The sequence below is a fragment of the Corylus avellana genome, chromosome 11 (assembly GCF_965113065.1).
Source record: "Corylus avellana chromosome 11, dhCorAvel1.hap1.2, whole genome shotgun sequence".
Classification (NCBI taxonomy): domain Eukaryota; kingdom Viridiplantae; phylum Streptophyta; class Magnoliopsida; order Fagales; family Betulaceae; genus Corylus; species Corylus avellana.
Window position 1 is genome coordinate 7,594,485 of NC_142500.1, and position 14,668 is coordinate 7,609,152.

At 36.3% G+C, this 14,668-nt stretch overlaps 1 non-coding gene across 1 annotated transcript; it reads right to left on the reverse strand.

Annotated features, from left to right (window-relative positions):
• Positions 1 to 14,226: 14,226 nt before the first annotated feature.
• On the reverse strand, positions 14,227 to 14,329 carry LOC132166833 (small nucleolar RNA R71). Its single transcript, XR_009438634.1, has one exon. It is a non-coding gene; the product is annotated as a small nucleolar RNA R71 (small nucleolar RNA).
• Between the last annotated feature and the right edge of the window lie 339 nt (positions 14,330 to 14,668).

The following is a 14,668-nucleotide window of genomic DNA, read 5'->3' on the forward strand; positions in this document are numbered from 1 at the left end:
GGGGACAATGTGTCATTTAAGTTTGGGGGTATGGACACACATGATTGTTCACACACTTTGTCCCAATTTCAAGTTATTGTTCACACACTTTGTCCCAATTTCAAGTTATTTGTTTGTGTGTTTGTTTGTTTAGTTGAAAAAAAAAAAAATTGTATGCATGTTCATGTTTGCCCTAAAATTTTAAGTTGATCTAAAAGAATTTTGGTTTGAATTCATCAGTGAGCTTAAAATTTTGAACACATGATCTGATGAGTGAATCTGTTAGTTTGATTACTTGTTGAGGACAGTTGAAAAATCACATGTTTGATCTGATCACACAAGCACATTAGCACATAATCTGTGAGGTATGACATGAGGTCCGATATGTGCGTTTCTGTATCTTGGATGAAATTGGATGACTTATTAGATGACATTGTGGCATACATATATATTGAAAAAAGAAAAAAAATGAATGAAAAAAAAAGAGATATAAATAAAAGATCATTGATAAGCATTTCACTAAGTAACTGGACCTCTTGTCTCAAAGCATTGAGTGTTCACGTCAAAAGGTGAAAATTTTGGATTTGATCAATGTCATGGTTAGTTGGTTTTGTAGCCTTTTTGACTCGAGTTAGTAGGTCCTTAGGGGTGTCTCTACACCTAAGCCCTAAAACAATCTGATTTGGGAGACATTGACTTAACACTCACTACAAGGGTCAATTAGAAAGCTTAAGGGAACCAAGCATTGCACAACCTGACCAAAAAAAAAAAAAAAAAGAAAGAAAAAAAGAGAAAAAGAAACATGCCATGGTTGTTCATTCTAATAGGAATTTCAATGAATTTTGCGAGATGGAGACATTACATGTGGGAAAGATTTGGAAGCTTCATAATTTTGTACTAATTCACTGTACACAAATTTCAAACTTGTGATGATTTAGTATGTCCTTTGTAAGTAATTACACTTTGAGATTCCAATTCATTGTGAAGATGGAGTTTATCATTTTAAGCTTGCTTATGAATGAAAATCATAATCTTGAAGTGATACTTTAATTTTTAGAATAACATAAACTGTGCATGATGTTTGTAGGTAACATTTCTGGAAAACCCTCATAAGACTTCACTCGTCCTCTAGGAAATTCCTAGAGGTTTAAAAGGCTTGTTGCGTATGCTAAATACAATCGTACATCCAACGAAAGATGGATTTATCTTTTTGCTTTTAGTTTTTCATTTAATTGTTAGGTTTGTATTGCTAAAGGACTAGCAATATATAAGTTTGGGGGTGTGTTAAGTGCTAAAATTTTCACATTTTCAGCCCTTAACTTGCATGTTTTAGTCCTCTTGTTTTAGTTAGTTAGGACATTTTAATTCCTTTTTGTGTTTTCCATACTTTTGTAGGCTTTGAGAAGAAAATGAAGTAAATCTGGAAGATTTGGGCTCAAAGAGAGAAAATGGAAAAAATGGGAGCCCCTGACACTGCGATCGAGCGCAATACCAGAAGACAAAGTATGAAGCAGGCCACGAGCGCTCGAGCGTACAATAGAAGAGGCTCGATCGTAGACCTGCGATCATGCGTACACGGGTTGCGATCGATCGCACCCGCGCACAGGAGACACATCAAAGCTGTGGCCAGATTGTCATTCTTTCCACATTAGGGTTTTCCAACTCCCAATTGTAATAGGTTTTGAAACCCTACGAAATTTCTAGGTTTACTAGTTTGTCAAGGACTTCTAAAGCCTATAAATAGACCCTTAAGTCTCTAGAGTAGGGAAACTTTTAGAAGGACAATAATTGGAGCCCTTCTAGTTCAAGTTTCGGGTTTATTCTTTTCCTTTCTTTTCTTTTCTTTTATTTGATGAAGATGTTTAACATCAACTTTATGTGTAGCTAATTTATTTAGTAGGGCTAGATTGAAGCCCTAGTTATGTTTAGTTAATATTTTAATATTGACGCCTTTGTAATGATTTTGTTGTGCTATTTAACTTGATTAATACCTGCTTGCATGAATTCTTCATATTTGTGTGCCTGATCAACATATGCATGTGGTATGGACTAGTTAGTTAAATCAATTTGGATGGCCGAGTCCAGGGTTTAATAAAAGTAACAAAAGAATCCACACCATGGTTCTTAGGTGATAAGTGCTAAAATATTCATATTTTCAGCCCTTAACTTGCATGTTTTATTCTTTTGGTTTTACTTAATTAGGCCATTTTAATTCATTTTTGTGTTTTTTTTTTTTATGGTTTTACAGGCTTTTGGAAGAAAATGAAGTAAAACTGGGTGATTTGGGCTCAAAGAGAGAAGATGGGAAAAATCGGAACTCCCTGACACTGCGATCAATTGCAGGGCACTTGCGATCGAGCGCAGTACCCGAGAGGACATATCACAAAGCTGGCCAGGAGCGATCAAGCGTATGCCAGAAGAAGGGTCGATCGCAGACCTGCGATCGGGCGCACACGGGCTGCAATCGATCGTACCCGTGCGTAGGAGACAACCCAAGGTGGCGGCTAAGATGTCCCTATTTCCATATTAGGGTTTTCCAACTCCCAATTGTAATAGGATTGAAACCCTACGAAATCCCTAGGGTTTACTACTTTTTCAAGGACTTTTAAAGCCTATAAATAGACTCCTAAACCTTTAGAATAGGGAGGCTTGGAGAAGAAGAAGAATAGGAGCACTCAAGTTCAATTCTCGGGTTTATTCTTTTTCATTCTTTTCTTTTATGAAGATGTTTAACATCAACTCTATGTGTAGCAAATTTATTTAGTAGGGCTGGATTGAAGCCCTAGTTATGTTTTGTTAATATTTCAATATTGGCGCCTTTGTGATGATCTTGTTGTGCTATTTAACTTGATTAATACCTGCTTGCATGAATTCTTCATATGTGTGTGCTTGATCAACATATGCATGTTGATGTACAAATTTAATTGTACTCGCAAGCGCACGAGTTGTGTGCAATATAGTGTGTGTGCAAGTGCGAGGTCGATCCACAGGGAATTGTGTTTGTGAAATTTAATTTCTATCTAAATCAATTATATCTTAACCTAGTTCCGAATGATTTTGATTTTGAAAATAAGCTAACATAAACTAAATAAAATAAAAATAATCAAAAGATAAACGACTAAGGTTTTAGAATTCACCTCACCAAATCAAAGCATACATTCTTATGTTTTCATTCATGCATCCGACAAACAATTAAACCCTGTATATGTTCTATTGTTTTTTTATATACCAATTGAATCATTCGATGAATCCATCTCTACTACAAATCACAACGAATATCCAATTGAGATCAAATCATCCATTGTATCCGTAAATCACAATGGATATAAGTCTCAATCAAATCATTCGATGTATCCGTTGGATGAAACACAACGAATATCCAACATTTTTACGATTTATAAACAACAATCAATCACAATTTTGTCACACAATTGAACTGAAACGAACATACATTACATTAAACGACGGATTTGTACGAACGAAACATAAAAATATAAAACTAATCAATGGTGAGGCTTCATCTTCAACCTTAGTTGAAGAATTAGCCTCTCATGACAAAAGAAATCATAAAGAAACTAAATTACTTCATTAAAATTAAAAACTTACAAAAGAATTCGAGTTCCAAGCTACAAAAACCCAGAAAACACGGAAAGCGACCAAGAACGGCGCCCCCGGCGCGTCTTCGTCTAATCCCCCCTCAATTGTGAGGCTTAGAGGTCTATTTATAGGGCTTAGGAGAGTCCTAGAAGCCCTAGTAATCCTAGGAATTTCGGAGATTTAAGTCCAAGCCCAATTAGGTTAAAGAAAACCTAAGCCCAAATCGGAGTAGGATTCGCCCAGAATTGCGGTCCTATCTTGCGGCATGATTTTGGCCTTGCGGCGCTCCGAATTGGGAAAATGCTATTTCACAATGAATTGTAGTAGTTTGAGTTAGCTTTCCAATGCCGCTTGAATCACCTCAATCGGATATCTGAGATGAAAGTTATAGTCAAAATACCGAGACGTATTCAGAATCCAATTTTGCATCCAATCCGATTTGACTTCAAATTGAGAAATTCCGAATTAATCCTTTCCTTTATTTGATTAAACTTTAACCATGATTGGTTAAGCTTAACCATATCCTCTAGGTCTTCCCAATTTGCCCCTTTAAGCTTGGAATTTTTCCAGAAATGCTTTCTTTTCTTCCAAAAGCCTATAAAACAAAGAAAATACAAAAAGGCAGTAAAATGTCCTAATTAACCAAAACCAAAGGATTAAAACATGCAAGTTAAGGGCTGAAAATATAAATATTTTAGCACTTATCACATGTGGTATGGACTAGTTAGTTAAATCAATTTGGATGACCGAGTCCTGGGTTTAACATAAGTAACAAGAAATATCTACACCGGATTCTTGGGTTAATCAACATTGGGAACAGGGAGTATATACCATGCCCTAGGCCTCGTGTGTTTGTCGATTTCCATCAAACATATACTTTTCTAAAGAACAACTTAGTATATACCATGCTAAATCCTTTAGGGAAGAAAAGAGTTAGAGTATACACCATGCCTAACTTGTTGCTTAGGGAAATCTATAACTTAAGGAGTATACACCATGCCCTTAGGTTGACAAACATTAAATATGCATAACTTGATCAAAGTATTGGCATAGTGATATATTAGCTTAATATAATTAGTTGTGGATATCAAAGCCCTGCTCTTTATTATCATCACTTCAACAATCAATCTTTATTTTACTTTTGCTTAAGGAATTTACTTTTAAACGAAAATTCAGCAATCCTCGTGGGAATGATCATGTACTTGCACCCTATTCTACCATGTTGACCTCGTGCACTTGCAGGTAAAACGTACAATTATTTACCTATTAATTTAGGTAGATAATTTGCACATCATTGGGTTAATCAACATGGGGAACCGGGAGTATACGCCCATGCCCTAGGCCTCATGTGTTTGTCGATTTTCATAGAGTATATGCTTTCCTAAGGAACAACTTAGTATACACCATGCTAAATCCCTTAGAAAAGAAAAGAGTTAGAGTATACGCCATTCCTAACTCGTTGCTTAGGGAAATCTACAGCTTAAGGAGTATATGACATGCCTTTAGGTTGACAAACATTAGATATGCATAACATGATCAAAGCATTGGCATATTGATATATTATCTAAATATAATTAGTGGTAGATATGAAAGCCCTACCTTTAGTTTTTCATTTATCTTTAGATCTTTTTATTTCTTTTTCATAATATCAATTCAGTGACAAGTTGATATTTTTAATTAATTCTAAATAAAATCACAATCCTCGTGGGATAGATCTCGTACTTGCTGCACTATACTATTGTTTTGATCTTGTGCACTTGCGAGTTAAAATGTACTAAATATTATCTATTAATTTAGGTAGTATTTGGCACAACATGTCATTCCATACCCCCAAACTGGAATTACACATTGTCCTCAATGTGTAGTATAGAAATACATTACCAGAAGTAGGAAACATCTGAGGATGAAAAAGGCAAAGCGTCCCCTAAACTTAAACACTATAACACCTGTCAAAAACTTACAGCAATATTTTCTCACAGAAACAAGCATCAAGAGATTAATTGTTGTCACTACAAAAAAAACAAGCTTTAGTAACACTTGGAATAGAGGCGCTTTAATAAAACATCCTCTTATAGGGACGTTTTATTGTGTAAATGACACAAAATAAAATTAGCAATGCCTGCGCAAAAAACCGTCCCCTTAATTCAGGACATTCCAATAAGACATGCCCCAATTTAGTTAATTAAGTGCGCTTGGCTGGCAAGTGTCCTTAATTCAAGACGCCTGCTATCTAGGCGCCCTTAGTTAGGAACGCCTGCCAGCTAGGCGCCCCTAATTAAGTGCACCTGGCTGGCAAGCGCCCTTAATTCGGGACGCCTACTAAAATGAAAAATGAAAAAGAAATCAGAACTGGAGGTGCGGAAAATAAAATGGAACACATAATTTACAGTGTTTACACCGTTCATTTGAATGTCCAACTAGTCCCTTCCACCTTTTGTTCTTTAAAACTTCATAGCATTTTGGAAGAGTGTTTTGCCATCTCAGGTAGCCAACTTGCTTGCTTAGATGGATTTTCTCAAGACAATGATTCCTAGATTTGCGCACTTGTTTGCATAGGTCCTTGAGGATTTTGGCATAAGATGGCTCTTTGAGACATTGAGGAGCTGAAGCTTTGGGTTTATGATGTGTCTCAAGAGGGAAAGTGATGCAGGTAGGAGTTTCAGTACTCACTTCCATTTCACTACACAAATTAGATTCTGCTGGGGACTCAATTTGCTCTAGGTGCTCAACTTGTTTCTCTTTTTCTTCCTCCTCGTTGTTATCAACAATTTCGTCACTCCCAAGTGTGGTGGTGGCTTGGACATGATCATGATAAGAATTGATAGCATCATCCTCATCAATCATGTAGTGTCCTTTAGCCATCAACTAACTTTGAAGCTCTTCTACCTCTATTGAGTTGAATTCAGCAACTAGATGACCAACCTATCCTTCCAACCTTGCAATTTCTTGAGTGTTGACCATGGTGGCATCTTTGATTTTCATGCAAATACTGGCCAGTTATTTGCATGAATGCTTTGAGTGTGTCTTCCAATGATAATTGTTGTGGAGGATAATTGTAGAATGAAGGATGAGAGAATTGGTTATCGAACTGTGGATAGTCTGGATGGTACAATTCATGAAATTGGGGAGAATAATTTCCCGTAGCTTGAGCTTGCCCCGGGAAATCAGAATGGTTGCTCCATTTCGGGTTATAAAAATTGAAATTTGATTCGAATCCAAGGCAGGAGAAAGAAGTGTTCATTCTCTTATAAGAAAAATCAAAAAATTGTCCAAGGGATGGACAATTCTAACATGATGATAAGGATTGGAGTAGTATGAACACGGTTGATGTGGGTTAAAAATGTGAGGGGACTTGGTAAGAGCGGGTGTCATACAACTAGAAGAAACATGTTGTGCAGAAATATTATTAACCTTATCAAATAGAAAATCCATGCTTCACTCTTTCTTTAGCAAGCAAATATTCCACATCAAACATTAACCACTCTTTTAAAAATAAAATAAACAAAAGATAAATATTATAAAATCAAAAATTTCTACTAACACAAAAGCATAAACAACAATACCAAAACTTAAAAACTCACAAAAAGGACCAAAAATAATTTTGGCAAAGTTTCAACTACTGATTTTCCGTAAGTGGTGTCCACTGCACTAGTGCGCTTGAGCGCAGGGTAGGTGGGATCCAGCACAGGCACGCTGATCCGTCAGGTGCTGCTAATGTGCTGCGAGTGTGCTTGAGCTGATGAAGGAAGTGATCAAGTGTAGGAGTGCTCAACTAAACCAGATGCTACCTCGGCTGCATGTGCACTAGAGTTCAGCGTGGATAGGATCGAGTGCAAGCGCGCTGATCCATCGATGTTGCTGACTTGCTGCGTGTGAGTTCAAGTCGAAATGCAACTTGGTCGAGCACATGTGCGCTCAATGGAACAAACTGCTACCTTGGGCGCAAGTGCGCTCGAGCCTAGCAGGTGTGCGTTCGATCGTACTTGTGTTGGTGTGCTGAAGAGGTTGCGGCAAAAGTTACAAAACAGTAACCAAAAACTTTATTTTTCTTTTTCTTTATTTTTTTTTTTAATTTTTTTAGCCATGGTTATTCATCCATGAGTCATCCAACAAATCTCAAGATAAACATGATTAAACTCCAAGTTCACACCTCACAGACTATATGCCAATGTGCTCATGATAATTCAAGTAAAAACAAATGAAGTATCTTTTGCCCAATGATCATGTGTTCAACACTTTAAGCAGGCCAATGAAGTGCAAACCATAGTTACAGATTAACTCATACTTAACAACAATGTTAAGTGCCAAAATATTCTATGTTTTTGTAGGCTTTTGGAAGAAAAGGAAGCAATTTTGAAAGTATCGGGCTTAAAGAGCAATTTTGGGAAAAGTTGGAGGCTTTGGTAGTGCGATCGATCGTAGTGGAGCTGCGATCAAGCGCACTACAAGCAAGGACCAGACGAGTGCAAGGCATGCGCACAAGAAGTAGCCTCAATCGCATTTGTGATTGAGCGCCCAGCACAGACGATCGATCACAGTCTTGCGATTTAGCGCACACGGGATGCGATCGAGCGCACCCGTGAGTGACGAGCAAGTCAGCCGCAGCCTTTTTATGGAATGTGTTTCTTTTAGGGTTTTGAAGCCTTGTGCGAACTAGAGCTTAAACCCTACGTTTTTTAGGGTTTCTAGAGTGTTCCTAAGGCCTATAAATAGACCCTTAAACCTTTAGAATAGAGAGACAATTTCCAAGGAGAAGAATTGGAGCTCTTCAAGTTCAAGTTTCGGGTTTACTCTTTTCCTTTCTATTTTATTTTATGAAGATGTTTAACATCAAACTCATGTGTAACTAAATTACTTAGTAGGGCTAAATTGAAGCTCTAATTATGTTTATTTAATATTTCAATATTCTCGCCTTTGTGATGATCATGTTGTGATATTTAACTTGATTAATTCCTGTTTTCATGAATTCCTCATATGTGTTTGTCTGATCAACATATGCAAGTGGTATGGACTAGTTAATTAAATCAATTTGGATGATCAAGTCCTGGGTTTAATAAGAGTAACAAAACAAATCCACACCGGGTTCTTGAGTTGATCAACATGAGAAACCGGTAGTAGACACCCATGCCCTAGGCCTCATGTGTTTGTCGATTTCCACAAATTTATGCTTCCTTAAAGAACAACTTAGTAGACACCCATGCTAAATCATTTAAGAAAGAAAAGAAATAGAGTAGACACCCATACTCTTAGGTTGGCAAGCATTAAGTATTCATAATATGATTGGATCATTGGCATATTATTATATTATCTAAATATGATTAGTGGTTGTTGTGCCAAATACCCACCTAAGTTAATAAGCAAATACTTGGTACGTTTTACTCGCATGTGTACAAGATCAAACGATAGTATAGCAGGCAAATATGAGATCATTCCCACGAGGATTGGTAAATTATGTTTAGAAGTAATTTCCTATTTAATTAACAGATAAAATTCAATTGTCATGATTGAATTTAATATAAAAAAATAAAATAAAAGATAAACTAAAACTAAAAAGGATTAGGGTTTTGATATCTACTACTAATCAGACTAATTAAGATAACAATATGCCAATGCGCCAATTATACTGGTATATTTAATGTTTGCCAACTTAAGGGTATGGGTGTCTACTCCTTAAGCTATTGATCTCCCTAAGCAACGAATTAGGCATGGGTGTCTACTCTAATTCTTTTCTTTCTTAAAGGATTTAGCATGGGTGTCTACTAAGTTATTCTTTAAGAAAGCATAAATCTATGGAAATCGACAAACACTTGAGGCCTAGGGCATGTGTGTCTACTCTTAGTTCTCCATGTTGATTAACCCAAGAACTTGGTGTGGATTTCTTTTGTTACTCTTATTAAAGCTAGAACTCGATCATTGAAATTGATTTAATTAACTAGTTCATACCACATGCATATGTTGGCCAAACAAACACATATGAGGAATTCAAGATAACAGGAATTAATCAAGTTAAATATACCAAAATATAATTGTAGCGAAGGCGCCAATATTGAAATCATAAATAGACATGATTAGGGCTTCAATCTAGCCCTAATTAAAATATAAACTACATAACAAAATAAAAGGTGGAAGAGAAGAAAAACCCAAACTCCTCTTAATCTAGCCTTCAGTTCCTTTCCAGAGCTTGTGCCTCTTTCTCCACACTTCTTCCTAGAACCTAAGAGGTCTATTTATAGGCTTTTAGAAGTCCTTGACACACTAGTAAACCTAGAAAATTCGCAGGGTTTTAGTCCTATTACAAGTCGAACTTGGAAAACTGTAATGTGGAAAGAACAACAGTCTGGCCGCCTCTGATGTGTCATCAGCGCACGAGTGCAATCGATCGTAACCCGTGTGCGCTCGATCGCATGTCTGCGATCGAGACTCTTCTGTGTGTGCGCATGATCACGCATGGCTGCACTCGCTATTAGTCTTCTTTGGTAGTGTTCCCTGCGCTTTATCACACTATTAGGAGCTCCAACTTTTTCCAATTTCTCTCTTTGAGCCCAAATCTTCCAGACTTACTTCATTTTCTTCCAAAAGCCTACAACAGCATGGAAAACACATAAAAGAACTAAAATAGCACAAATTAACAATACTTGAGGAATTATCACACATAAGTTTAAGGGCTAAAATATGAATATTTTGGCACTTAATAGTGGTGGATATCAAAGCCCTACCTTTTATTATTATCAACTCAACATCAATCTTTGTTTTGTTTTACTTACGGAATTTATTTTAAACAAAATTTAGCAATCCTTGTGGGAATGATCTCGTACTTGCGCCATATACTACAATATTGATCTTGTGCACTTACAAGTAAAACGTACAATTATTTGCCTATTAATTTAGGTAGATATTTGCACAACAAACAACATAGCACATAATTTATTTATTTTTTGACAGAAAAAAGACAAATAAATTAAAACAAACAAACCGACAATGTGCCTTTCCATACTATGGAAAATAAATCCTAAACCTAAAGAAAAACTAAGCTAAAGGGAGAACTACTCTGAAAATTTTGTACTCAGCAACCTTTGTAGCCTCCTCCCATGTCTCTTCTATTTATAGGGCTTTGTCTAGGGTTTTTTGTCCCCAAAAATTGGCTAGGGCTTCTTTTCCCAAAACACACGGCACTGGTGCTAAGCTAGAACTGGTAAGTGTGCTCGGTCGCACACTAGGTGCGCTCTAGCACACTCGAGCATGTGGCATTGTCTCCTGAGGCACAGCGTGATGAGTGTCAAATATTGCATATTTGAGCCCCTTAATTTGCATATTTTAATCTTGTAATTGTATTATAATCTAACGTTTTGTTTTAGTTTTGTAATTTCAGTGTTTTGAAGGCTACTAAAGGAAAGAGTGGATATAATGTGAGAAATACAAGTTTTTGAAAGAAAGCCACCAAGGAAGCATCAAGTGCACACCATAGTGTGTTTTGAAGCACACCCGTCCGGACGGCACAAATGCTCGTCCTGACGGACGTGCGCTCAAGCGCCCATCCATGCCGCTTGAGCGCACTCGGGAGCAAAACACATCCGAACGAGGAAAACTCCTGTTTGGATGGACGCGTCAGATACGATTTTCTGCCCACCGCTATTTTGAGGAAAAAACCCTATAAAATGATATATAAAAGAAATAAAAAATAAAAAATAAAAATGAGAGCAGGTTGCAGAGGATGATTTTTCAGAGAAGAGAGACGGAAGTCTAGGTTTTTTCCTTGCTTTTGGTGCCCTCAATTTTGGGCGTTTTGTTTTGTAAGCTTCTAAATAATCCATGAATTCAATTACATTTTTATTTTCTTTCAATTCCATGAGAGGCTAAACCCTCAACCAAGGTTGAGGATGAAACCCTACAGATGATTAGAAACATAATTTTTCACGTAAATTGATATATATATATATATATATATATATATATATTTTCTGATTATATGAATTGTATTTCTGATTGTTCTAGTTTAATTCAATTAATTGTTGATCCCTTTTAATTCATTGCTTGTTTTATTTGTGAAAATATTGGATATTCATTTTGATTCGTTCAACGGATACATTGGATGATTTAATTTAAAATATTGGATATCCTTTGTGATTTGTGCAAAGAACAAATACTTTGGATGATTTAATTAATCTTTCAAGCAAAAATAGAACATACATAAAATGTGTCGTTGAAAACTTCGGATAATATTGATGAACATGAAACATGTTGCTATGATTTTGTGAATGCTAATTTAAAAACCTTAGTGCTTCGTCCATTGATTTATCTAATCTTGTTAAGTTTATGCTTTTCTTTTCTATTTCAAAATCAATCAATTTTTGTGACTAGGTTAAGATTTAATTAGTTTAGGTAAATTTTGTTTTGAAAAACACAATTCCCTGTGGGATCAACCACGCACTTGCAATCCTTTTACTGCAAACGATTTGTTCACTTGCGAGTTTTAAAATTTTCACAACAAGTTTTTGGCGCTGTTGCCGGGGAATTGATTTGATTTTTGATAACAATTTATGTCTAGATTAATTTTATCTTTCTACAATTTTTAGCTAGTGATGAGTGCCAAATATTGCATATTTGGATCCCTTAATTTGCATTTGCTAAGCCTTTAGCTTTATTATTTTCTGATGTTTATGTTAGTTTTGATGTTTTGCAGGTTGTTAAGGGAAAATTGTGGTATTATAGTGAAAGATACAAAGAAAGTGAAAAAGTGCATTTTTGGGAAGTGGGATCGAGCGCAAGTCAGTACGCTCGAGCACATTTGCTCACTTAAGCCCAGCAGTGACGTGCTCGAGCGCACCCTTGCCTAAGCCCAAGCACGCTTTCCCATGCACTGACCTGGCAACGCTGAAGCCCGAGGTTTTTTGTATTTATATCATTCTTTTATTTTGTAAAGATACCAAGGGGATGCGCCCCAGAGAGCAGAGAAGAAAAATAAAAGGAAAAAGTGCCGCAAGGCACTCAGGCAGCAAAGTTGAACTTCTCGCTTCTCCATGTATTTCTAGCTTTAATTTATTTCTTTTGTATTTTAAGGTTTAATGTTTAACACTTTATCTGTGAAATTTATTTTCATAATCATGAGAGGCTAAACCCTCAACTAAGGTTGAAGATGAAGCCTCACCATTGATTAGCACACCTCATTTTCATGTAATGTTTGTACAATTCCGACATTTATTGTAGTTGATGTTCTATTTCAATTCAATTATTTGATTAAATTCTTTTAATTGATTCTTTCAATTATTATTTGTGAAAACATTGGATATTTAGTGTTTTTCATCCGAAGGATACATTGAAGGATTCAATTGAAATTGGATATCCATTATGATTCGTAAATCAAACGGAGGATGATTCGATTTGAGTTGGGTATTTTTTGTGATTTGTATGATGGATGGATTCATGAATGTTTCAATAGATTATTTTTATAAAAAAATAGAACCTGGATAGGGTTTTATTGCTTGTCGGATGTATGAACAAAACATGAGAATGTGTGCTTTGATTTGGTGAGTGTGAATTCTAAAACCTTCGTATTTTTATCATTGGATTTAGTAAATTTTATTTAGTTTACAATTTTGCAAGAAAAATCACATCATTTTCGGAACTAGGTTAAAATACAATTAGTTTAGATAGAAATTTATTTTCACGACACAATTCCCAGTGGATTCGACCTCTCACTTGGAAAAACTATATTGCAAACGACTCGTGCACTTGTGAGTATCATTTAAAACTCACAACAGCTAGGATTTTTTTACTTGTGCAATTTGATTATTTTCTTTTTCTGCACATCTAAAAAAAAAAAAAAAAAAAACTCTATTTTTGCTCTGTTCTGCTGAAGTTTTTGCTAGTTCGTTTCTGCAGGGGCCGTTTGAACGGTGCTTGCTGCTCTATTTTGTTTTTGTTTTGTTCTGTTTGCTAGTATATGCCGAACGAACTTTGCATTCTGTGCTCAAGTGCACCTTCGCAGACAGCACCAACAGACTGGCAGTAGCTGAAAAATTTGTCAAATTTTTTTGGTCCTTTTTTGTGAGTTTTTAATTTTTGTTTGAATTTAATTTTTGTGATTCCTTATTAAAATTGTGACATTTGTGTTTGTTAGCTTAGTTTAGTTTCATACAATTGTGTTAGTGCATGCTTAGTCGTAGATCTTTGAACCTAGAGGCTAGAGCTAATACTCTTAGATCCCGAGATTGAAAGAACTTCTAGAAGGAATCTGAGAACACCTACTAACTTAGAAATTGTTGTTGAGATGGGAGAGTGACTTGAGAATGTGGATGAAGCTAGAACTCTTAGGGAGTTGTTTGCACCCATTGTGACAAACCCTCCTTCGTGCATACTGTTGCCTACAACCAATGCTACGCACTTTGATCTGAAACCCCATGTCATCCAACTCCTACCTTCATTCAATGATCTAGAGAATGAGAATCCCTACAATCATGTGAATACATTCCTAGACATTTGCTTGACCTTTCGGTTTCAAAATTTCTCTGAGGAATCGGTGCATCTTCGGCTGTTTCCTTTCTCCCTACATGCTTTCGTTAAACTCCAACATGCTCAGATCCATCACTTCATGGGAAACCCTGGTGAGAAAGTTTTTGAATAAATTCTTCCTGATGTCCAAAGTCAATGAATACCGTCGGGTGATTAGTGGTTTTACTCAAGAAGAGGAGGAGAAATTCTATGAGAGCTGGGAGAGGTTTAAAGAATTGACTTTGAAATGCCCACCCCACGGATTTGAGACTTGGCGGCTCATTCAGTTTTTCTACAACGGTTTAACTCAACTGAACCATAACATGATTGAGTCAATGAACGGTGGAAGTTTCTTAAGTCTCACAGGCAACATAGCCTATAAATCTTTGGACAAACTGTTTGACAGTTCACAGCAGTGGGGTTTTTCAAGTTGCCAAGATAATCCCCATGCCCCCAAGAAGCAAGGCAACTATGAGGTGAAAGATGAGGCTGTTTTAAGGTGGAAACTAGATGCCTTCACGCTTACAGTTGAAGCTCTATTTGTAAGCCAATCTGTTAACTTGGCAAATGCCCACCCAATTGAAGGATGCTCCTTATATGCTAG